Source organism: Montipora foliosa, chromosome 1 (genome assembly GCF_036669935.1).
Source record: "Montipora foliosa isolate CH-2021 chromosome 1, ASM3666993v2, whole genome shotgun sequence".
In the NCBI taxonomy this organism is placed as follows: Eukaryota; Metazoa; Cnidaria; class Anthozoa; order Scleractinia; family Acroporidae; genus Montipora; species Montipora foliosa.
Window position 1 is genome coordinate 52,555,953 of NC_090869.1, and position 25,000 is coordinate 52,580,952.

The 25,000-nt window shown below is 38.1% G+C and overlaps 1 protein-coding gene across 1 annotated transcript in view; it reads right to left on the reverse strand.

Annotated features, from left to right (window-relative positions):
* LOC137971146 (tetratricopeptide repeat protein 28-like) overlaps positions 1-20,001 on the reverse strand; it is a 44,169-nt gene extending 24,168 nt beyond the window's left edge. Inside the window, exons 1-2 of the mRNA XM_068817895.1 lie at positions 19,918-20,001; positions 15,407-15,511 (exon numbers count right to left, since the gene is read on the reverse strand). The gene's annotated coding sequence lies outside the window, so the exon portion shown is untranslated. The remainder of the gene's footprint in view (positions 1-15,406; positions 15,512-19,917) is intronic.
* Between the last annotated feature and the right edge of the window lie 4,999 nt (positions 20,002-25,000).

A 25,000-nucleotide genomic window follows, 5' to 3' on the forward strand; every position in this document is an offset into this window, starting at 1 on the left:
TTTATGCCAAGCACATTTTTAGCATTCCTGTGAACAATGTCATCGCTGAAAGACAGTTTAATCTATCCCAACTTTATCTTCATGACAACCTGTCAGAACTATCAAAACAGGCCTCTGTAACATTTGTCGAGAACACTATCCACAGTGGTAAAACTAATGGTAGGACCACTGAGACAGCAAGGCAGACACATGAACAGAGAATGAATGACTATGGGCAACTACTGACCACAGAGCTTCTCCAAGAGGCAAGAAAAAAGCTCAACAACATCAGAAAAGGTAGTGCAGTCAGTGCCTGTAAAATGCCGAGAAGGGCATCATGCCGAAAAGGGTACAGACGCATAAATTATGCTATTATGCAACACGATAACAAGCAGGTTGTCTATGGTTTCAAGTGCTGCTATTAAAGGGGCTAGGTCACGCAAGTTTAGGCAATTTCAGCACTGATCGAATGGTCATAGAATTAACTAAAATATCAAAATAACTGTTCAAAACTATAGAAGAACTCTAACAAAACACAGGGAAGCCAAGAAGGGACATGGATGGACAAAACTGGAGAGGATTGAAGTGGATTGAATTTGGTTCAATTTGAAAAACATCGGCCCACCTTTTTTCAAATTTATATCAATCTTTATCAAAATGTCATTTACAAAGCTGGAAAATCATTCTCAGTTGTTATGTGGCCGTGATTTTGCAAATGAAAGACTCTTGCTCTGCCAATTTGACGTTTAGAGCTCATAATTAACAAAATGAAACAAAATTACCTAAAATAGCGTGACCTAGCCCCTTTAACAATGTGACATGGTATAAGATTTCGCCTCACGGCTTCATGCGAAATAGACGAAAGAAAAAGAAACAGTAAAGGGTTGACAACGGGAAAATAATGCATTTCAATCACAAACATACATAACAAAACTGTAATTTTGTCATTTGGAAATAGGGATTTTTTTTTGCCGAGCATTTGCAATAAAAAAAATTGCAAATACGTCAAATGGCAGTTTTAAATACATCATACTTGAAGGATCGTGATAAATTGTAACTTTGCGAAACAATATTTTGTTTTGTCATTTTTGCAAAAAATATAGGCACCCCCTTAAAATCTCAAGGGCGAGAACGTATCCTGTGCAATATTAAAAGTTCAGCTGAGTTCTTCAGCGTAGCTAAGCAAACAGACTCTCAACAGTATTATCAGAAATCTCATGAGAGCGCGGTAACCAAAACAACGGCAACGACATGAGACACCGTAGCTACATCTTTTATATAATGGGTGGCGAAAAAGGTGTGAGGTTAGAACTGGTACCAGTGTAACACAACTCACAGTAAATGGCATTATAGAAAAATTGGACAAATCAGAGAGTATTTTAAGCCGTGCTAAAAACGGTGCGAGACTAGCACTGATGTAACACAACTCAGGGTAAAAAAAAGAAATTGGACAAATGACAGCGTATTTTAAGGCATGCCGAAAAGGGTGCCAGATTGGCACTGATGTAACACAAGTCAAAGTGAATGAAACTATACAAAGGTGGACAAAAGAGAGCGTATTTCACGGCGTCCCGAAAAGGGTACGAGACCAACACTCATGTAAAAAATACCCAACGTAAATGGAATTATAGAAAAATTGGAAAAACAAAAGCGTATTTTGAGGCATGCCGAAAAGAGTACGAGACTAGCACTGATGTAACAAAACTCAAAGTAAATGGACTTATAAAAAAATTGGACAAACGAGAGCGTAATTTAAAATGTGCCGAAAAGGGTACGAGACTAGCACTGATGTAACACAACTCACAGTAAATGGATTATAGAAAACGTGGACAAACGAGAGCGTAATTTAATTAAGGCGTGCCGAAAAGGGTACGAGACTAGCACTGATGCAACACAACTCAATGTAAAGGGAATTATAGAAAAGGTGGAGAAAGGAGCGCGTAATTTAAGGCGTGACCAAAAGGGTACGAGAGTTTCAGTGATGTAACACATCTCAAAGTAAAGGGAATTATAGAAAAAGTGGACAAACGAGAGCGTAATTTAATGTGTGCCCAAAAGGGTACGAGACTAGCACTGATGCAACACAACTCAAAGTAAATAGATTATAAAAAAGGTGGACAAACGAGAGCGTAATTTAAGATGTGCCGAAAAGGGTACGAGACTAGCACTGATGTAACACAACTCACAGTAAATGGATTATAGAAAACGTGGACAAACGAGAGCGTAATTTAATTAAGGCGTGCCGAAAAGGGTACGAGACTAGCACTGATGCAACACAACTCAATGTAAAGGGAATTATAGAAAAGGTGGAGAAAGGAGCGCGTAATTTAAGGCGTGACCAAAAGGGTACGAGAGTTTCAGTGATGTAACACATCTCAAAGTAAAGGGAATTATAGAAAAAGTGGACAAACGAGAGCGTAATTTAATGTGTGCCAAGAAAGGGTACGAGACTAGCACTGATGCAACACAACTCAAAATAAATAGATTATAAAAAAGGTGGACAAACGAGAGCGTAATTTAAGATGTGCCGAAAAGGGTACGAGACTAGCACTGATGAAACACAACTCACAGTAAAGGGAATTATAGAAAAGGTGGAGAAAGGAGAGCGCAATTTAAGGCGTGCCGAAAAGGGTACGAGACTAGCACTGATCTGACACAACTCAAAGAAAATGGATTATAGAAAAGGTGGACAAACGAGAGCGTAATTTAAGGTGTGCCGAAAAGGGTACGCGACTAGCACTGATGTAACACAACTCACAGTAAATGGATTATAGAAAACGTGGACAAACGAGAGCGCAATTTAAGGCGTGCCGAAAAGGGTACGAGACTAGCACTGATCTGACACAACTCAAAGAAAATGGATTATAGAAAAGGTGGACAAACGAGGGCGTAATTTAAGGCGTGCCGAAAAGGGTACGAGAGTTGCAGTGATGTAACACATTTCATAGTAAAGGGAATTGTAGAAAAGGTGGACAAACGAGAGCGCAATTTAAGGCGTGCCGAAAAGGGTACGAGACTAGCACTGATCTGACACAACTCAAAGAAAATGGATTATAGAAAACGTGGACAAACAAGAGCGTAATTTAAGGCGTGCCGAAAAGGGTACGAGAGTTCCAGTGATGTAACACATTTCGTAGTAAAGGGAATTATAGAAAAGGTGGACAAACGAGAGCGTAATTTAATGTGTGCCCAAAAGGGTACGAGTAAATAGATTATAAAAAAAGTGGACAGACGAGAGCGTAATTTAAGATGTGCCGAAAAGGGTACGAGACTAGCACTGATGTAACACAACTCACAGTAAATGGATTATAGAAAACGTGGACAAACGAGAGCGCAATTTAAGGCGTGCTGAAAAGGGTACGAGACTAGCACTGATGTGACACAACTCAAAGTAAATAGGTTATAAAAAAGGTGGACAAACGAGAGCGCAATTTAAGGCGTGCCGAAAAGGGTACGAGACTAGCACTGATCTGACACAACTCAAAGTAATTAGATTATAAAAAAGGTGGACAAACGAGAGCGCAATTTAAGGCGTGCCGAAAAGGGTACAAGACTAGCACTGATGTGACACAACTCAAAGTAAAAGGATTATAGAAAAGGTGGACAAACGAGAGCGTAATTTAAGGCGTGCCGAAAAGGGTACGAGACTAGCACTGATGTAACACAACTTAAAGCAAAGGGAACTTTTATGGAAAAGGTGGAGAAAGGAGAGCGTAATTTAAGGTGTGCCGAAAAGGGCACGAGAGTTGCAGTGATGTAACACATCTCAAAGTAAAGGGAATTGTAGAAAAGGTGGAGAAAGGAGAGCGCAATTTAAGGTGTGCCGAACAGGGTATGAGACTAGCAGTGATGTAACACAACTCACAGTAAATGGATTATAGAAAACGTGGAGAAAGGAGAGTGCAATTTAAGGCGTGCCGAAAAGGGTACAATATTAGCACTGATCTGACACAACTCAAAGTAACACATGGGATTATAGAAAAGGTGGACAAACGAGAGCGTAATTTAAGGTGTGCCGAAAAGGGTACGAGACTAGCACTGATGTAACACAACTCAAAGTAAAGGGAATTATAGAAAAGGTGGAGAAAGGAGAGCGCAATTTAAGGCGTGCCGAAAAGGGTACGAGACTAGCACTGATCTGACACAACTCAAAGAAAATGGATTATAGAAAAGGTGGACAAACGAGAGCGTAATTTAAGGTGTGCCGAAAAGGGTACGAGAGTTGCAGTGATGTAACACATTTCATAGTAAAGGGAATTGTAGAAAAGGTGGACAAACGAGAGCGCAATTTAAGGCGTGCCGAAACGGGTACGAGAGTTGCAGTGATGTAAGACATCTCAAAGTAAAGGGAATTATAGAAAAGGTGGACAAACGAGAGCGTAATTTAAGGCGTGCCGAAAAGAGTACGAGAGTTTCAGTGATGTAACACATCTCAAAGTAAAGGGAATTATAGAAAAGGTGGACAAACGAGAGCGTAATTTAAGGCGTGCCGAAAAGAGTACGAGAGTTTCAGTGATGTAACACATCTCAAAGTAAAGGGAATTATAGAAAAGGTGGACAAACGAGAGCGTAATTTAAGGTGTGCCGAAAAGGGTACGAGACTAGCACTGATGTAACACAACTCAAAGTAAATGGAATTATAGGAAAGGTAGATAAACGAGAGCGTAATTTAAGGCGTGCCGAAAATGGTACGAGGGCAGCACTGATGTAACACAATTCAAAGTAATTGGAATTATAGAAAAAGTGAACAAATTAAAGTATTTTTTAAGGCGTGCCGAAAAGGGTGCTAGATCAGCACTAGAAGAGAGTCGGCACTTAAAGAACAAGCCACGGAGAAAATTCCACCATTTGTCAGAACATACAAGTTAGCATTGTCAAATCTTCAAGCAATAGTGGCGCTCAACTGCAGTTTTTTTCAAAACCAGTCATTGCTATCAAAGCCTATTCAAGAACCTCCTGTAATATCATACAAGAGAGGTAATTCTCACAAGGACATGATCGTTAAAGCAAAACTGTGAATTGAAGGTATCTGACTTATCTGTAACCACAAACCTACAAAAGGGAGACCGTACAGGTCTGTCACATTCTTTCAAATCTTTTTTGGGTTAATTGATGCGGCAGTCCCTTGCAGACATTGCGAAAACTCCAAGGCGTGTAAATGTTAAATGTTAGATGTAGCGAGATGGAAATTGAAAAAGTAGAGAAATATCAGGACCTGAAAAGAGAAATTGGCAGGATCCGGCAGATGAGATCGGTCAATGTGGTTCCGGTTGTGATTGGTGCACTTGGCTCTTTGACAAAAAAGTTTAAAACATGGTTGGCAGGCGCGTAGCTGAGGTTTTTGGAGGGGTGTTCGTATTGACAGGAATATTTATTAAGGGGGGGCTTTTAAATACGAGCGCCGGAGGCGCGAGCCTCTAGGGGGGTCTGGGGGCATGCCCGGCCCGGAAATGCTGTGTTCAGCATTGTGCTAGTCAATGTTTCAAACTCGATGACGTATAAAATAACAGGTATTTTTAGTCATAACAACAACATTTCAGACGTTTTGTTAACTTGATACCTTCATACGTACATACCGGCTTTATACACTAAACGAATTTCACTTGTACCCATTCTTCTTACAATTTAATACTTTCCCGATACTTTTAGCGTTTTCTTGCAGGGTAATTTAAAAGCTGCAACGCTCAAAGTTTGTTTTACATTCCTCCACTATTTGCTAAAAGCTGAAAACCAACAGTTTGTGTTTTCAGTCCTCCATTATTGACCACCAAAGGGGGTTCGTTCGAACTCCTCGAACCCCCCTTCCTACGCGCCTGGTTGGAAAAGTTACAAGTTGATGTAAATATCGGTGCAGTGCGAAAAACTACCATGTTGGGAACAGTGCGTATCCTAAGGACAGTTTTAGAACAACAAGAGAAAGAAGTAACCTCAAATGAGACTATGATTGGTTTTGGTTTCACTTCTGATTGGTTAAAAAAGTGACACGAGAACTTTGAACCAATCACTGAGTGAAGTAATGCAAAACCAAAGCAATTCGCTAATTACTTTCGACACTCAATTGAAAACCGCTCTAACAATATCTCAATTTATATAGCACTAAAATTATACAATACTCTAAGTAATATGTACAATATGAGCGGCAGAGAAATCTGTACCAGATCATATATAGATATTGATTAGTAAAACATTCCTGTTTTTTTTCCCAATTATGAATTATTAATGAGTTTTATAAAGTGCTTTACAGTAGATAATAGGGCAACCACATGACTTTTGGAGGGCAAATAGTTTATTTGTTTCCCGAGTAGCATCATTTCTGCGGAGCGAGGCCGTGTAAATGATGCTACTAGGGGCAAAAATAAGCTATATGCCCGACAAAATTAGTGTGTTCATCATTGTTATCAATAATAAAGGCCAAATCGTACAAATTCATTGTTTTTTTGACAGACATGTAACATGAAACTATGATATGGAAAGTTGTTGCTACAATATGATCAGCTAATGAAGAGTCAAAGAAAATTTATTTTTCGTTACAATAAAACTCAGATATGATTTATTTTTAAAAAGACTGTTAACAATAAGCAAAAAGATAATTTATATCTAAAATCTAATAGTCTACAGCCAATCAGAATCAGGGCGGCAAATGAATTTGCAGCCCTGCGCATTTACCGTCTGGCTCGCAAAAAGGCGCGTTTAGGGCAGTTTGTTATATGGCCGCGCGTATTCACAATAATCAAAATTAATACATCAGAGCGAATTGAACTGATGAAAAATAACTTCATAACAAACGATATCCAAACTTAAAAAGGTGTGTTTTTAACCTTGATTAATGAAGAGTAACATTCGTCCGGGATCAAAATCTCGGCACAAAAAGAAAGCCCCGATAGGAAAAGACGGTAGGCGATAAGCTAAAATGGAATGTAGTAACCGGAGCGCTTAAATATATCAAATCAATGATTGCTTGATCGATTGATTAAGCTTGATTGTTAATAGACTGAAAAAAGGACTTTAAGATGGCTCAAACTAGTTTCAACAATTGACGGAAACGTTCTTATTAGAAGGACTGACACTACAACATTTCATCACTTCACAGCAATGTTATGGCACCATGTCAAACACCAGTTATTGCTGAAAAAGATTCGGTCATTTTTGTGACGTAAAAAGTTACCTTGGCAACAGGAAGGCCCTGCAAATCACCCCTTATTTTGGCGTTAGCTGCTCATATCTCAAAAACGAAATGAGCGACCCCCATTTTTTACTTGTGATATGTAACCAGCATGCCAGAATGAAACTTTGAGTAAAGTTGAAAAAATTCTGTGGAGCAGATTCAGAGCCACCTTAAATAATTGAAAGTTTAAGATAGCTCTGAATCCGCTCAACAGAATTTTTTAAACTTTTGCAGAGAGTTTCATCTTGGCCTGCTGGTCACTTTTGTGCAATGAAAAATTGGGGTCACCGAGTCCGTTTTTCAGATATGAGCAACTAAAGACAAAAATAGGGTGTTTTTTTTGGCAAGGCTTTCCTGTTACCATGGTAACTTGTTACGTTACAAGAATGACTGCATCTTTTTCAGCATTAATTAATGTTTTACATGGTACCACAACATTGCTGTTAATGATAAAGTGTTGCTTTATCAATCCTTCTAATAACAAGGTCTCTTGAAAGTGTTGAAACTGGTTTGAGCCACCTTAAACTGTACACGAAATACATCTAGAAGGCAAATGGATGTGAAATAAGGCAGTTGTGCGTTCACTCAGGTCTGAGGAATTTTCTACTTTGGCGGATTTTATACAACCCACACAAAGCCTTGATACATCTCTTGGCAACGTGAACATGTTGGAGTCAAATCGGGAACCCAAATAACGAACACTGTTGGAGATGGAGTCAATAGATAGTACGCGCGCCGTGATCGCGTTAGTATTCTTAATATAAAGAATACTAATGAGGCATAGCTTGTTTTTCTTGTATGCTAATATTCACCTCTCGCACTAGCCCATTTCCGAGTTGCTGTATGCCTCAGTTTCAAAGCGAGTCCTTGTGCACAACCATTCAAATCTAAATGCGTTGCGTATTCTTATGCAAATCAAACTCATTTCCCTTACAATAGCTGAGCACGAAGACTCACTTCGAAACCGAGACTAACAGGAACTCGGAAATGGCCCATTTAAACCATTGTTTTGAGTCCAGAGGGACACGTTCTTTGTGGAATGTTTTTAAGGCGTTCAAAAAACTCGCAGCACGTGTTTTATCGGGTCTAAAAAATTCATTTCCTTTGCTGACGTCCCGTGGCCTTGCGATGGCGTTGGCAAACGACATGCTGGCCGTTCTGCTGAGAGGGGAGGAAACCACGTCCTCCACAATATAACGAAGTAAAGAGCTACAATCATGGGAAGGTTATGTAAATGAACCGCACCAGCTGTATTTCAACCCGCTTCTTTTAAAGGGCAAAAGAAATAGTTTCACCTTCACTTATTCAACGTTGCAAGGTTACACAATAATTTCCCACGAAAACGTTAAGTTTTGCGCAACATTAGGAGTCTTCGAAAATAATACTGGATACGAAGTGAAAGTAAGTAAAGGAAGGATTGTCAGAATAGTCCTTCAAATTAAAATGTTCCGGACAGCTAATGTGTAAATTTTCCGCTCATTCTTTAGCCGATTTTTGACTCAAATACTTTTAATTCTCACTCGACACATTAGCTGTATATGCTAGCAGCCTAACAAGCTCCAATATTGACTCGAGTATAAATAAAGTTACGAGTTATGAGTTCTTTTCGGGCCCTTTTCAGTTTATAGAGAAGTTGCCATTATTACAAAGAAATCCCAGGAAATTACCTATCTTTAAAATTATTTCGAGCTTAACTTACACGAATGAATTGTGAACATTTTGTCTACTTTAAGTATTTTTAAGCTTGCCTTATTTGCCTCCCTTTGTATTCAAAATTCTTTGTAAGTAGGTCCACAACAGCCTTTGGCTGCCTCTTTCTTAACCTGCTCGAATAAGCTATTTATGACATTGCGTTGTTTTCCTTGACTCTGACTAGTATCCTAATTGCGTTTTCCTTTTAATTAAGCCGCTAAGATCTTTTTGATCTGGTCGCTGGTATATATTTTAGTTCAAAACACTCGACAACAAACTGTAAGAAAGATAATTTTCAACAAATATCTTAATTCGTTGCTCTTAGAAAAACATATCTTCCTTTAAAAACACAAAGCTATTCAGTGCAGGGAACGATTTTTTCGAGCCCGTGCACACAAGGTTCTCGACTGTTTACAAAATTCTGGCTCAGCGTGGTACTGACAGAGTACTATTAAAAAGGGTCTCTCAACGAGCGCTCCTTTTTTCATACTGTATCATGCTTACAGGTAATCATTCAAACGAGGGCTATCACTAAATATATTTAGGACTACTAGGTATCTAGCTTTGTGGAAATACTACCCAGATTTGTATTCCTTTTTCAATTATCAAAATTAATGAACAACGTTGGCCAAAAAGTAAACAGTTCCAATTCCGTATGCAGGGCATCCAGACACGTTAATTTTTTTTCCACACACCAAGGCGATACAAATAGAATCAAAAATTGTTTCAATTTCTTCCAGTTATGCTTTAGTCTTTTCACTAACAGGACAGCTCGCTCGATGTGCTAAAATCATGTTCTTTCTTTGCAATACGCATTGTACAAAATATAGCGATATCATTCACAGCCCAAAGGTCATGACAACTTACTCACGTTTCTCTCGCAAAGCTGATCCGATGACGTGAGTGTTGCATAATAGCATAATTTATGCGTCTGTACCCTTTTCGGCATTTTACAGTGCCCCACTTAGAGGAAAGGATGTCTATCCTAAAGCGTGGGAGGAAAAGAAACTGAACAAAGACACATCACTGACAATCCAGTCTCTTAAAGCTGAAGGTCGTAAGCTTGAACTTCAGTGGAAAGCTTCGACAAAAGGAACTGTAAATTTAGAAGAACAGAGGTCATTCAGGCCTACAACAATTGGATGCATAGAGACACTGGACAGGTGCCACCTCTAATGCACCTTGCAGCACTTACGGTGTGGGATTATGGTGAGGAGCTTTCAACACATGACTTACCAGTGGAATGCCAGAAGTGCATCAAAAATCTTCCGCGTATCTTCCCAACCTCATCAGTTAATTCTGTGTCCACTTTGGATGTCCCCATGGATATGTCCATAACATCTGTCCCTGTTCATGAAGAATAAGACCTGACTGAGGGGTGGCTCATCAAAAAGGGGGAACTAACTTACATTTGGAAAGGTTAAAGTCAATTTATAGTCAATCTTCCTCACATGTGACCAGTATTTTTTAAGTTTTAACAGGGTTTTAAAAATTACATGTCAGTTGTGATCATCGCCAGTGAGATTTAAGAATTTTCATTGAAACTTCCCTAGTTTATTGCTGAAATAAAGCTATGAATTTTTTGACATTACATCACAGCATACAGTATTTGAAAACAATCAGTTGTTTCCTACATGTATGTGCTTTGCCTTTTTTTTTCAGCTGATACTTTTTTTTGGAAACATTTCCAGAAATTTTAAAGACTCAGACCATTCAAATGCCAGAAGTTACAAATAGGACTTCGAATGATCATTTCAGTCTCAGAAATATTGGTCATAGGTGACATAGATTGACTGTAATTGTAACGAATGAATCCATGGTCCCAGTTTCAGTAGGCAGAAATCACAGTCATGACTCATGCTACAACAAGAAACCTTAACTGAATATAAAGATGTGTGAGAAAATGTTATGTCATTGAAAGAATGACTTTAAATTTTTCTTTGAGTTTAAGTGTTAAAGCTTAAAATGAAGTCACTTTTCTTTGAAATACAGCAAATCGCACACAGCCTGTGTTTGCTCTTAGTAGCATGAGCCCTTGATTGGTTAGTGAACATTTTAGGATAAATTACCCTAAATAAACCACGGATATTGTCGTTAGGTGCTGTTTTCCAAGAATTTTTGGTGTAAGATAAATGAATTGCACCTAACAAAAGTTTGGTATAGATCACTTTTGACTGTAAAAGCCAAAATAATAATTTTAGTGACAGGAATATTTTTTACCCCAATGCATGGAGAGTAAAGGCAAAAAGAGTTATTTATTTCAAGTGATATTAACCAAAAAAATGAACACAGCTTTCAACTACCCAGGGTTTAATTATGAAGTTGATGTCAGTTGTAAATATTAGTAGGTACCAAAAACCGTGAACAATATTTTATTTGGTGTTACGAATTTTTTTATTAAGATGAGGTGCAGGATGGTAGATTTATTATCTGTTAATGGATCAGATCCATTTTATTCCTGTATAATTTGACGGTCCTAAAAAAAGACAGTAATAATATTGTGTTTAAAAATACACAATATAAGTTTGGTGAGACGAACGAGGTTTCAGACATGCCCTTGCTGATTGAACTGACATTCCAAAAAAACTTCAAACAAATAAAGATAGAGAAATTACATTGCCTTAACCTTTACATTCTTTGAGTTTAATTGTCTAAGAGCGTGACAATAACAGTAATGATATACCCTGACAAGCTATGATGAGCAGGTTCCCATTAGTAGTTGATGAATCGAAATTGCCACATTGTTTTGCCAAAGTACAAAATGTAGCTAATTAAGGACGTTCGCGCCCAAAACGTTCCCACGTACAGACTTTTTTAAACTTGCCACGCAGAAAGGTAATGATCTACTTTTGCCAAAAAGGCAAAAAAAATGGGGGGTCACCGTGCTCGTTTTCGAGATCATGAGGTGCACTTTTAGAAGCTTGCGTTATTTTAAGACGATCTTAGCTTACAACTGTCAGCAACAAAAAGGCTACATTAGTGAAATTTAGATCAGGTAAACGTACTCAATTCAACATAACTAATATAACTAAACAACTTTTGCAGCTGATGTCTTTTTCTGAGGTGAAATAGACCTTGAAAAACGACACAAATTAGTCTAAGAAAGAAAATTTCGGTCGCACAAGAGCATAAAAGGCGAAATATTTGTAACTTCTCACGTACAGATTTTTGTTGTTTTTTGTTAAAATGGACAACATCAGGAAAGGAAGTGATCTACAGAAAGAAAAATGGGGGTCACCGAGCATTCAAGAGAGTAAAATCGCTGCGAAGTTCTCAAAGCGATTGTCTATTCGCACTGTCACGCCATTGCGTGACATTTTCGAGAGGACCTGGGTCCACAGCTATCCCATAATGCCACACGCTTTCACGTTTCATTCTTGTGGAAAATGTTTGCACCTTTAGCATCGTGTTTACCTTCGTGGTCTGCGATGCATGACGTGTGCGTGACATGCGCGAAAAAATGCGCAGTAGCAATGGGTGCAAACGTCCTTAAGTGAGCGATTTGGCGCATAAAACTACTAAATTCTGTGTACTGTGTGCTCAAGGTTCACTGGTTTCCGATTTTCACTGTGTTTACCCTTACAACATTTTTATAAGTTAAGTGTTTAGTATCTTGTATTGTATTATTAGTGTTATGTATGTCGTCAAGGTTTGAAAATTAGAAAAACTCATTGCGTACCTTGCCTGCAATCTTCTGTTGCCTTCCCTCAATTCGATCGAACAGCTCTCCAGCACGACACGATTCTTGACAACTCAGTTTGGCTACCTCGAGCGCGCGTGAAGAAAAATGAAATAACTTCACAGGAACACAACGCAGAACTCCTAATGTTGACCCACTGACAAACGGAATGACTGGTCTTAAACATCACCGTTGCGAAATTTTTCTTCAAGCAGCAACGCACCGAACAGTGCGCATTCCAGTAAATAAAATAGGTACAGTATAAACTTAGGGAAAAGAATCGAAATTGAAAACGGTAGATATTTCGATCATGTACCATTCTTTAACCTTGCCTTTAACGGTGACTGAAACTTCGCGTTTTAAAAAGATATTAAACAACAAAGTCATAGTCCCATAGCATTCTCGTTGAGCCGACCTTATCAGTCGTATTCATACTGCGCATGTCTATAATATTTGTATTTTGACGTATCGCATTCATTCCGTGAGGGGTAAAAATGAAAAGAAAGCCATGCTTGGCTGGATGCAAAAACGAATACAAATTATCAAACCATCGATTAAATACCCAAATTGCGTAGCACGGAGAGAAATTTAGAGTTTTCTTTTATTGGTCACGTGACCATGGGCGTGGTATGATGACGTCATGTCTAGGGTCATTGGCTTACAAAAGTTGGAAACTGACCAAAATAATGCCATATTCTCTCAAATTACTTAACCATTACATCCTTAGCAACGCATCCCAAAAAATACGTCAGTGGGCCCCTTATACATAAAACTCTTTTCAAGAGGTCCTGTTTGTAAAAGGATAATTATTTTTGTCAACCGCAGTTTCCCGGCAATCATTTCTCCGAATGCGTGTCCATCATATAAAATATAATTAACATGCCATGATTGTTTGAGGTCCAATGATGGTGATTTACCTTACGACTCATTCTCTGATCTCTCTTTTCACCTAAGAGCAGTTTTAAGAGCTCCTCATCACACTTTCCGCTAAGTTACGTATTTAACCCACATTTCTACTTCCCAAGTAGTGTGAAGTTCAAGCCCTTTTCCCAGGAAGTCAATGTCATTACAAGTAAGCCCTTGGTTTTTCTCCTATTTAGAACATTTTCCACCAAGACAAGCAGTGTCCGTCTGGCCACACCAGCCAAAAACCTCACGGGAAAAAATTATGTTCTAAGGCATTGAGCCCATATGCAGACTTCCCGGGACCGAGGGTTAGGGTTTCCATTGTCTTGAGCATTACTTAAAGGGGCTAGGTTACGCTCTTTTAGGCATATTCAGCACTGATCGAATGGTCATAGAATTAACTAAAATATCAAAATAGCTGTTCAAAACTATAGAAGAACTCTAACAAAACACAGGGAAGCCAAGAAGGGACATGGATGGGCAAACCTGGAGAGGATTGAAATGGATTGAATTTGGGTAAATTTGAAAAACGTCGGCCCACCTTTTTTCAAATTTATATCAGTCTATATCAAAATGTCATTTACAAAGCTTGAAAATCATTCTCAGTTGTTATGTTGCCGTGATTTTGCAAATGAAAGACTCTTGCTCTGCCAATTTGACGTTTAGAGCTCATAATTAACAAAATTAAACAAAATTACCTAAAATAGCGTGACCTAGCCCCTTTAAGGGTACTAAGACTGTGATGGTAAAGAAAAGACAATCAATATAAATAATTTTCTTTGTCTGCAATTAATTTGGCTGAAAATGGTTTGAAAGATCAAAAACAAAAGCAAACAAATCAGTTAGGAGGAGAAAACATGGATCGTTGGAATGACGTTTTAGAAATAACTCATTAACGTGACGTGGACATAATGTTATTGTAAGACCTTTGGTCTAAACATATCTCGCTAAATAACGCAGTAAAACATCAAAGGTTTATTCGGGAAGTAAGAGCTGGAGTATGAATCTGGCTTCGAAAATTTGCCCTTTCGATCAAATCACCGTTCGTCAATAGAACATTTAGGAGTGAAAGTAAAGTGTGTCCGTTACGTATGACAAAATTCATTGAGTTTGACAAATTATCAGGTACTGTCAGGTTAGCCTAAATTGTTTTGAAATAATGTCAAAAATACAGCAGAATTAAAGAGATTGTAATATCTTGTTGTTCAATATGTTTTCGATTACAAGTCCCAGTTAATGTTCAGTGTTTGGGTTTAGTTTTTTATCCATTATAAAGCTGGAAAGCCCCGGGGCTACTTAAGTCAACAGTAATCTCTGCACTGAAAGCCAATAATGTCGTGAGAAGTGTTACTATCGACATTACGTTTACTGTAATACATTTAGGAGTTATTTCTCTTCAGGGTAGTTAAATATGTCATAGTGAAACAGTTTGGGTTTAGTATTTTTTTTGGACCGAGGGACAAAAGGGTTTCAGCTAATAAATACCACCAGAGATAAATCAAACATGGTTGGGCCCTTCTTATGATATCATGAAGGACATTTGGCTCCTTTTGAGAAGTACTTTTTGTTTATTCACAAATGTATGATTTTACTTTAATTCTTGATCACGTTTCACATGATCTTAATTGAATAGTGAAAAGGATTACGCTTTCGTGCGCAGGAGCCGAACAACAATAGTCTACCAGAAGAAGCTAGAACTGAAATATTTATTTCCTTGCTCTAGCACTGGGTACTCATTTATTACCGCCTTTTAGAATCAATATATATGGATTTGCTTGCTTAAAGAATTATTACGATCCCAACTGGTTCAATTACGCCAGATTATAAGCTATCAGACACAGTATAGGTTTGCTGAATTGGTTTCGAGATTCAAGAAGCATTGAAGCGATGCAAGAATATGCAAAAACGACGACACTTCACACTAGCGTATTATATTTTAAGAACAAGCCTTTAACTGACCATACAACTAAAATCATTCCACTTACCTCACGTGTCTGCTTGCAAAGACACAATGTATTCAACTTCTAATGGTGGTTGCCAAAGGCTGAGTTGACTTAAAGTATTGTTTGCCGTATAGTGGTGATTGCTGTCTAAGGTAAAAGTACACTTTAGGACTTCCTTAGCAACGGGTCAACATTTACCTGTCAATCATTGACTGTGGTTTAATAATAACATTTCCCAATTTGTTTATTTGTATAGTGTATTCATATGTATTCATCTTTTTTTCAGTTGACTGTTAAGTTACTTTGTGCAACGTGGAATTGTGCGGATTAAACTAATCCAAAACTACTGGTACATCCTGTGAACAGTATTTTTCTTGTGTATCTTCACTTTAAGTAACACCCATACCCGCGGTGCGAAAAATAATTGTCAATTTTTAGTTTTTTTTTTTTATCAATTTGATCGAATTTTAGCAAACCACACCTGCCTATTTTAATTAGTAATGGATATAGGACTGAGTGGAGTACAATTCAGAGAGTATAGGGGCGAGTAATTACTGGGTTGCCTATGGGCAAACCCAGTCGAGGTCTACGTTTAGTTTGTTTGTTTTCTTTTTTTTTTTTTTTTCCGTGTCGGTAAAAGTCTTGCCTGTCACTCCCCTGGTAAGTAGTGTCTTTGTGTATAGAGCCTTCTGCGCGTATTTTCTTAGGATCGAGAGGGTACTGGAACTGCGTAGATTTCTCTTGTGGACACAGTAGAATCATTAACTTAGCCTGCAATGGCGTCGAAAGTCATGCAACGCGAATGGCGTTTTAGTGGATCCTTAAACAAAATATACCCTTATGGAGCTCAATAATGGAAAGTCAGTTGGATAAACTAGGCATGAATCTCAAAAACGACGAGTACTGGACTTCGACAACAATCTATCGCCCGTCGAGACGAAATCAAAGTGAACAGTATTTACCTGAAGTACATGGTAATTTGACACAATTGAGTTTCTTGTCTTCACGCACGCAATCAAATAGGAAGAGGTTTTCGCCTCTAAGAGCAAATATGTTGTTTGTTTCAATACAATTTTCGCTGGAAAAGGATTCTGTGGTATTTTCTGCCTTTGTGAATTATAATATCATGTTGTGTATTGAATTTTCGAGCTTAAGGTTCAAATGTGATATGGGAGAAGTTTTTTAGTATTGCTCTGTAAGCAGGAAGGGTTCACAGGCCTGTTGGAAGCGTGCTTGAGTTTCAACAAAATGAGCCCCAAATCAGTGAAAACTTGTGACGCAGATGAATAATAAAGTAGCTGCTATTTCCAAAATGATGGAATTACCTGGTGATAAATAACGTCGTACGCGTCTTGGAGAGTAAATTTTGACTTTGCATAAACAAGAGTTGGGCGAATGTGATCTTTGTTTTGACTTCGCTCATTTCATTGTCAAACTTTATCACACTTGACAGAAAAAGAAACTTACAAAAACCCGGTATCTTGGGCATATGAATTACGGGGTGGTGACTTCTTTGCCTGAAAGCAACTCACTTAACGAAACTGTCTTTTTTCAAACAACAACAAGGATTCAAACAGCTTCAATTCTTACAGAGTTCGATAAAACATGCGGTGGGGCAACCAAAGTGATGGGAGCTGTGTTGGGGTTTCAGTGTGAAAGTACAAACGGCTACTAACACTCTTATAACTCTTTTTTCATTATTATTTTATTAACCCACAGTCTGCAGTCTGCATTTTACCCTCAGTCTGCATTTTATCCCTGGTCTGCAGTCTGCAGTCTGCATTTTACACTGACCGGTTATTTGAGTGGTTTTTGGCAACAGAGGTTAATTATTCGTAATGCGATCGCTTCCGTTGCCGTTAGCAATGGGTCGCAAATTTGACACTTTTATCGCATTATCACATTACGCATTGAACCACGTTATCTATTATTCCTAAAAATCTAAAAATATTCGTGCCTTATCAGTTTTCGGTCGAATTTATGTCCAAGAAGGCAGATAAATTGCAGAAAATATTAGTTTTGCATCCAAAAATTCGTAATCAACGCTAAAATGACCAAATTTTGCCTAGAAAACATATTTTACTGTTATTTTTCTTAAATTTTTTCGTTCAACTTTCGCTTTTATAAAATGTTTCAGTTTTCTGTAAATAAGTTATATGCTGTTGGAAAGCTTATTTTAGTTGACTGCACTACACCTGCAAGTAATCTTTGGGAGGATTTTGTAAGAACAAAACCGCTACTGGGTGAAGGATTATTAAACGATGTACAATACAAGAAACAACACTTCTTTGTGACTCATAGACAATCATATTTAAAAAAAGAAAGATTAAGGCAGCTTTATATCACAGTTTGCCGTCATTTAAGGGTCGATTTGTCCTTTACTAGAATAAGAATTAACATAAATATATACATGTACATGTACATTTTGCAGCGCACTCGGCAAAGTCTCTGAATTTTGGCCGTTCCGGCTTAGGTGGCTTTATGCATTCTAACGCAACCTTTTCGAAGCATTACTACAGGCCAGGACGGCCTCTTATCGGCTATTAACATGATTAAAAACAATAAAAACCCGCCAGTTCAGGTGAAAAAACGCAACATGCATTGTTACAAATTATCTAGTAAAAGGCTAAACCTACTTTCCACGTTACATCAAACTGTTTGAGGTGTATCACCCTCCAGTTCAGATGAAAAAGACGCAACATACACTGTTACGTTACAAATTATCTAGTAAACAGCTAAACCTACTTTTCATGTTACATCGAACTGTTTGAAGTGTGCCACCTTGTCTCTCATATACCGGGCTCTGAAATCGTTAATCATTACACATATACTGGGAAGTGAAAGCGTTAATCATTACATGAAAGCAGTGAAGAACAGAGGGCTGAGAAATAGTACTAGAGGAACAGTGGTTATTTACTGAGGAACAGTGGGCACAGAGGGTACAGAGGAACAGTAGGCACAGAGGAAACTTATACACCGAGGAACAGTGACCACAGAGAAACAGTATGCACAGTATACAATGGATAACAGAAGAAGAAACCAGAAGACTAAAAGCCAGCAGTTTTAAGGGTTAAGTTACCTTGAATTGGGACGTGGCTGCCTCCACTCTTTTTACATAGGGAGTCGATATTGTTGACACAACCCGGGCCAGTTACCTCTTTACTGAAACCCATTGAATTCGTTAAATTAAGGGTGGACGATACCTGCACTTTGACAGATCACGAAAAAGTGGTATAGCTTCTTTAAAAACTCCAGCAACAGAGAGGGTAAAGAAAGGTAATATAGTTTGCCAAACTCTTACTGCGAAACTCGGAGATCCGTGAACATTGGTGTGATTATTTATAGTATCCTATTGTGGGTTTTACTCTTCTTAATCACGATACATACAAGGTTGAAACGTCCTTCATATCTGGTTGCTATGTCGTGGATAATGGAACCAAAAGGTCGAGACAGCAGAAAGCAAATCGTTATCTTTAAGAAGATTACGACAGTTTTTTTCTTTCCAAGACATGTTTCGATGTTACGAACATCATCGTCAGTTACAGAATATTTGAAAAACCGTTAGGACTATATAACAACTAGGCGAAACATGCATAATTAATTATGATTAAGTGACAAAAATTACATATTTGAGTGAGTTACAAAGTGTTTGAAAGAATGTAAAGCCTAAAGCGTGAGTGTCAGGTGACGTGATGAACTTGTTGGTTTAAATTAGGCTTTTCCCGATTTATATGCATAACCTCCTTAAGTTTAAGTTGAAGGATTTCGAAACAATCCGCACAGCAAGATTGATGACAACGTTCTGAGCTTAGTAAATGTTTATGAATGTTTCGCCTAGTTGTTATATAGTGCAAACGATTTTTCAAATATTCTGGAACTGAAGGTGATGTTCGTAACATCAAAACATGTCTTGGAAATTAAAAAAATGTCTTAATCTTCTTAAAGATAACGATTTGCTTTCTGCTGTCTCGACCTTTTGGTTCCATTATCCACGAAATACAAGGTTCAAGTTTCTCATCAAATGGAGCCCTTTAAAGAAAACGACAACACTTTTAAGATTATAAGACATGTTTCGACAGAAATTTCTGTCATCTTCAGTTGATTAATGTACAAAGCGTTAGAACTTGAATTTATAAGTAGGAACAATTGCTAATTATGCTCGTAACAACGGAATGTACATAACACTAACCATGTGAGAATTAAAAGGATAGTTTAAGATTTATCTAACGTTTTGTACATTAATCAACTGAAGCTGACAGAAATTTCTGTCGAAACATGTCGTATAATCTTAAAAGTTTTGTCTTTTTTTTTAAAGTTCTGATTTGCCTGCTAATATCAAGACCCTGTGGAAATAGAGCCCTGCTTTAAAACTGAATTTGTTTTTTCCATTCTTTTACAAGCGCTCGCGGAGCCAGGAGATGCGATTCATTCACTTTGTCTTCCTTTGATTGGATCAAGAATTGGACCAAGAATTGTTTGTTGGAAGTTTTTTCATGATCACTAAACAAAAAGTGTGCGATAAACCATAATACTACCCTTTACTAAAAACCTACCTGTTTCCACCTTTTCTCCGGGATTCTCAATGGGTGCTTTGTTTTTCGAAGGAATGAACTACGATATTAATAGCCCTTGTCGACTTCGTCCCAAGTCTTTAAATCATGATGTGGGCGGAACATTCTTCAACTTTGATAGATCACGTGTCTCCGCGTTAATCGAGGGCTTTTGTAATGCTATACCCTCTCGATAATCCTTGACGAATATCAACGGTTTATCCGAGCAACAAATAATATCACAAACAGCGGGATCGGTAATCAGAATTCGAAGTACCTACATGCCACGTGTTTTAGCGCGAAAGTAGAAATTTGTTTTATTAGTAGTTTTCTTTCTCATTGGTCGCCTTACGGGTGTGATTTTTCGTTTCTTTTGGGTTAGTGACTCATTTTTTTCGGACATGGGGGATTATAACGCCTATCCCGACCGCAAGAAAACGATCTCAGCGTGAAACTGTACTTACAGTAGAAGTAACTTGCGTCCCCTCATGAACCTCACGATACCGGTCGTGCCTGGCTACCTTGTGATCTTCTGATCTCGCTACTGCGAGGTCAAGGATTTAAACCCTGTTGAATTTTTCAGGTTACCAATTGCGTTCATAACTTCGAGGATCATCAGAGCTTCACATATCGAAGGATTAGCTTGGTACACCATCATGGCCGCCATTTTTAAATTTGTTTTGGAACACTAACATGGCTGCCGTGATGTCATGTGAAAACGGTCTATGGTAGCATTTCAGAGCCCTCCTTGCCCTCTCCTAGTAAATATTGCACAGTCCCTGCTTATTCGGTCCAGGGTTGAATGGCTTGATACATGATAAGCGTTGGCCGTCGGTTGATCGAAAAAAGCAAGCAATACTGGTTTTCTTGCGTGAAAAATAAATGATCAATGATAAGTTAGCAATAAACGAAAGAGAGAAGTGATCCTTGCACTTACCTGGACATTTTAAGCAATAGGCCATTTCCGAGTTCATGTCTGCCTCCTCTTCAAAGCGAGTCTAGGTGCAAAGTTTTTGTGATGGTAATTAGTTCTACTTTACATATGAATGAAAACTAATTTTCATAAGAAAAAATTCGCACCTAGACTCGCTTTGAAGAGGAGGCAGACGTGAACTCGGAAATGGCCTATTGTCTCTTATAGACACCTGAAACAATCCATGTGGCTTCAACCTCATTACTTCTCCTCTGCGATGCCAGTGAAATGCTTCTACCAACTGATACGATAAGTACGAGGATCACTTCTTCCTTTCATTCTATAGACCGCACTTCAAATAGATAATTTTTTTTATTCAACAACTATGAAGGGGTGTCCTTTCATATGATGAACCCAATTTTTTCGCTTTAACTGTATTAAAACTGAACTCAATCAATCGAATTTAACTTTTGAGTTATTATATATGCAAAACGCGAGTTTAAAAGTCTGAAAACCAAAACCTCCCGTGCTGCATATTAATTCTGCGGCGTACACACGCATTGTATTCTTAAACTAGTAAGCCTTTGAGGTCATTTTCTCCTGGGTCCAGCTCTCTGAAGATCTTAAAGATAGTAATGGCGGACCATTAAATAGGAAAATTGCAGTTAAAATAAACAGTTTTTTTTTTTAATCAAGACATAAGACTTTGGTCGCTTGATGTGTAGTTAACATTGTTTGAAATTCAAAGAAAAATAAGAGTTGATTTTTTGGTCACAGGGACACTTTAATTGCTATATTAGTGACTGGAACTCCTTACCTGCACATGTGATGTCCTCACCTGGTCTTCAGTCTTTTAAATCTTCATTGCTCAAACATTTACGCTCTCAAATTATGTAATCACCCTTACTCGTCCGAGTGTTGATTCATTTGTATGTGTGTGCGCGCGCTTGTTGGCTTTGCACGTGTGTGTAAGTGTGAGTGTGAGGAGGATAGTCTTAGACAGAGAATTGAGTTTCCCCCTATTATCATCCTGCCACCCTATTTTTTGTAATGGTTGGAGAATTGTTAAATAAATAAATAAGTAAAGAAATATATAAATAAATAAAGCGTCCCGTAGATGTAAAAACGGAAATGAAGTAATTGTTAAACATTTCTGACAATCAGCACTAGTCCTGGATTTGGCATTGCAGTAAGCGGTTTTAGTAGTTTCAGTTGCCATAGTAACCAGCTTCTGGGTACTGCGAGATTTAGAGTTGATTTTTAAGACGGACCAGAGTCGCTTAGGATTGATATTGGATTTAATGTTTAAAAATTCAAAGAGTTTCCCACGGCTGGCTCTGAGTAAGCACTTGACCTCTGCGCGCAGCTTCATACGAACAGTGTCCTTTTTCTCTATGAGGCTGATGATGTTACCATATATATAGCCAGGGCACAGGATTGCAGCCTTTTAGCCGTTTGGTTATAACATGATCCGACACCGCGGTGAGGAAACGTTCTTATTAGAAGGATTGACACTACAACAGTTTATCACTTAGCAGCAATGTTATAGTACCATATTAAACACCAATTATTGCTGAAAGGTTTGGTCATTTTTGTGACGTTAAAAGTTACCGTGGCAACAGGAAATCCCTGCCAAAACACCCCATATTTTGGCTTTAGCTGCTCATATCTCAAAAGCAAACTCGGTGACCTCCATTTTTTGTTTGTGAAACGTAATCAGCATGCAAGAATGAAACTATCTGCAAAGTCTAAAAGAACTCTGTTGAGCGAATTCAGAGCCACCTTAAATAATCGAATTTATGATTCAACGCCGTGCCCGTGTTTCTTTTGGTCATAACTATTAATAAGTTTTTTAGGAGGTCAAAGAATATACAGCTCTAGTGAAAAGACCTTATTTCTACTAAAATGAGCGCTTGAAAAATAGGTCGACCATTTTGCATTTTTGTGAATTGATTCATTGACTTAATGCTGCTTTACACGAACGATGAGAGCAAGCAACATTTGCAGAGTTAACGCAGCCACCAGTATATGCTGTCTATGCTTATGCTTGCGTCGTACGCGTAAAACAGCCTTCATGGGCGCCACGTTTTGATTGTTCCCGTTAAGCGCTAAACTGAAGAAAAACTTTAATAAAAAAATGACAAATTCTACAGAACTATAAATAAAATACACGGTCTACTACAAGTGGTGAACTGACTGCCAAACGAGCGTTTGTAACTTTTATCGCTGCTCAATAGCTTGGCACTTAAATTGAAAGTTTCGAGACTCTTATTGGAAAAAAGTTGTTGATCTTTTAGGCGAACTGTAGAGGAGGAAAGAGGTTTCCCGCTGAGTACCTCGTTGGAATAATCGCTTTTTTTTTTTTGGGGGGGGGGGGGGGGGGAATTGTAAAGGTTTAAATGTGTTGCATCTTAACTTGTTCAAAAATGATGAAATGGTATATGAAATGAATCATATATGAACTGCGGATATGAAATCAAGTGAAGCTATGTTCTTCGCAGTTATGAACGCAATTTTTACAATTGCGTAGAGAAGCCTGAAAAATTCAGGACTTCAACGGGGTCCGTGACCTCGCGATTCCGTTGCGACGCTCTAACAAACTGAGCTATGAAGCCACTGACGTTGGGAGCTGGTCGTTTGTTGGTTCTAATGGTCCCGTGAGGAATGAATCAATGATGAAATGGTATATGAAATGAATCATATATGAACTGCGGATATGAAATCAAGTGAAGCTATGATCTTCGCAGTTATGAACGCAATTTTTACAATTGCGTAGAGAAGCCTGAAAAATTCAAAGGGGTCCTGAATTTTTCAGGCTTCTCTACGCAATTGCAATTGCAAAAATTGCTTTCATAACTGCGAAGATTATAGCTTCACTTGATTGTATAAAAATGTTGCAAGGTTTACTCATACCAGTACAATTTAAATATATATGGACAGATTAATCATCTTTACAGATTTTCCACGGTTAGTTCCTTGGTGGGACTGTTTTCAAATTTAAGTTGGTGCGGTGATTTCCGTCATACCTGCAAAGAATCTGATTTTTTACACAAGAGGTGCCAGATGTTTGAAAGAAAAAAGGCAGTTAAGACTGGCAATATTTGTGGTTAATTTTGAGTAAAATGCTATATTGAAGTAAAGTGAAAATTTGTAATTCAGCAGAGTTGTCAACTCTCCCGGACAATCAGAGGGACTCCAGATTCTGGACCATATCTCGCAGTATCAACGTTAAGGTCTGATATCTCCCGATTAATCGCTGAAGTTTGTCACTTTTGGTGAGAATCGACTCACAAAACAATAAAATTTCAAATACTTTATGTTGTTTGAGTTATTTTAACATCGACAATAACAAATTCAAACGTTTCATAAACTCCGGTAAACCGTTTGTTGCTATTGACGGATTGCAATTTAAGCAATAATTTGATTGGTCCAAAATTAAACAATCCAATGATATGTTGCAATGCCAATGACATTTTTTTTTGCGCATTTTTTAACTTTTTGGTCTTGTGTGCTTGTGTCAAATCGCGGAGTTGAAGATGTCGATTGAGTCAAGTTTCCAACTTGTAAAGACAAAAGGAGTATTTTTTGCGTAAAAGATGTCGTATGACGTAACCAGAAACGACGTCACAAGTGTTATGACGTTATCTATCATCCCATCCCTATAGATTCTCAATATTTGAAGACTTTGGGGGTTGATATCCCAGTAATTGCAATAAGGTGTTTTCAAGACTTCGGAATGCGTGTGAATAAGAATGCGTGTTGATAAGATAACAGTGAAGTCAACACAAAGATCTGTGAAGCATACAATAACTACAAAAAAACACATAATGGATGTCTGCAATTGACAAAAAAAATATATTGATGCCACGAAAACAATCTAGGAAATCAGGATTTTTATGCACCGTTCGAATTCAACAATTTTCTGCTAATTCAAAAATAAAATAAACAAAACGACAGGTATTTGTGATGCTAAAAAAGGCCGATGGCAATGCTTGGACATGTCTGGACCGTGCAACAGATATACCAGCATTAATTCGCGACAGTAATTTGAAAAGCGGGTGAGTAACAGAGGACGCGCGCGTCAAGAGAAAGCTGACAGTGCGCTGCGTGACCTAGAAGACGTGACTAAGTCTCTGCCTTTGAAAACCCAGCGAGCTGTTGAATTTATAAAGG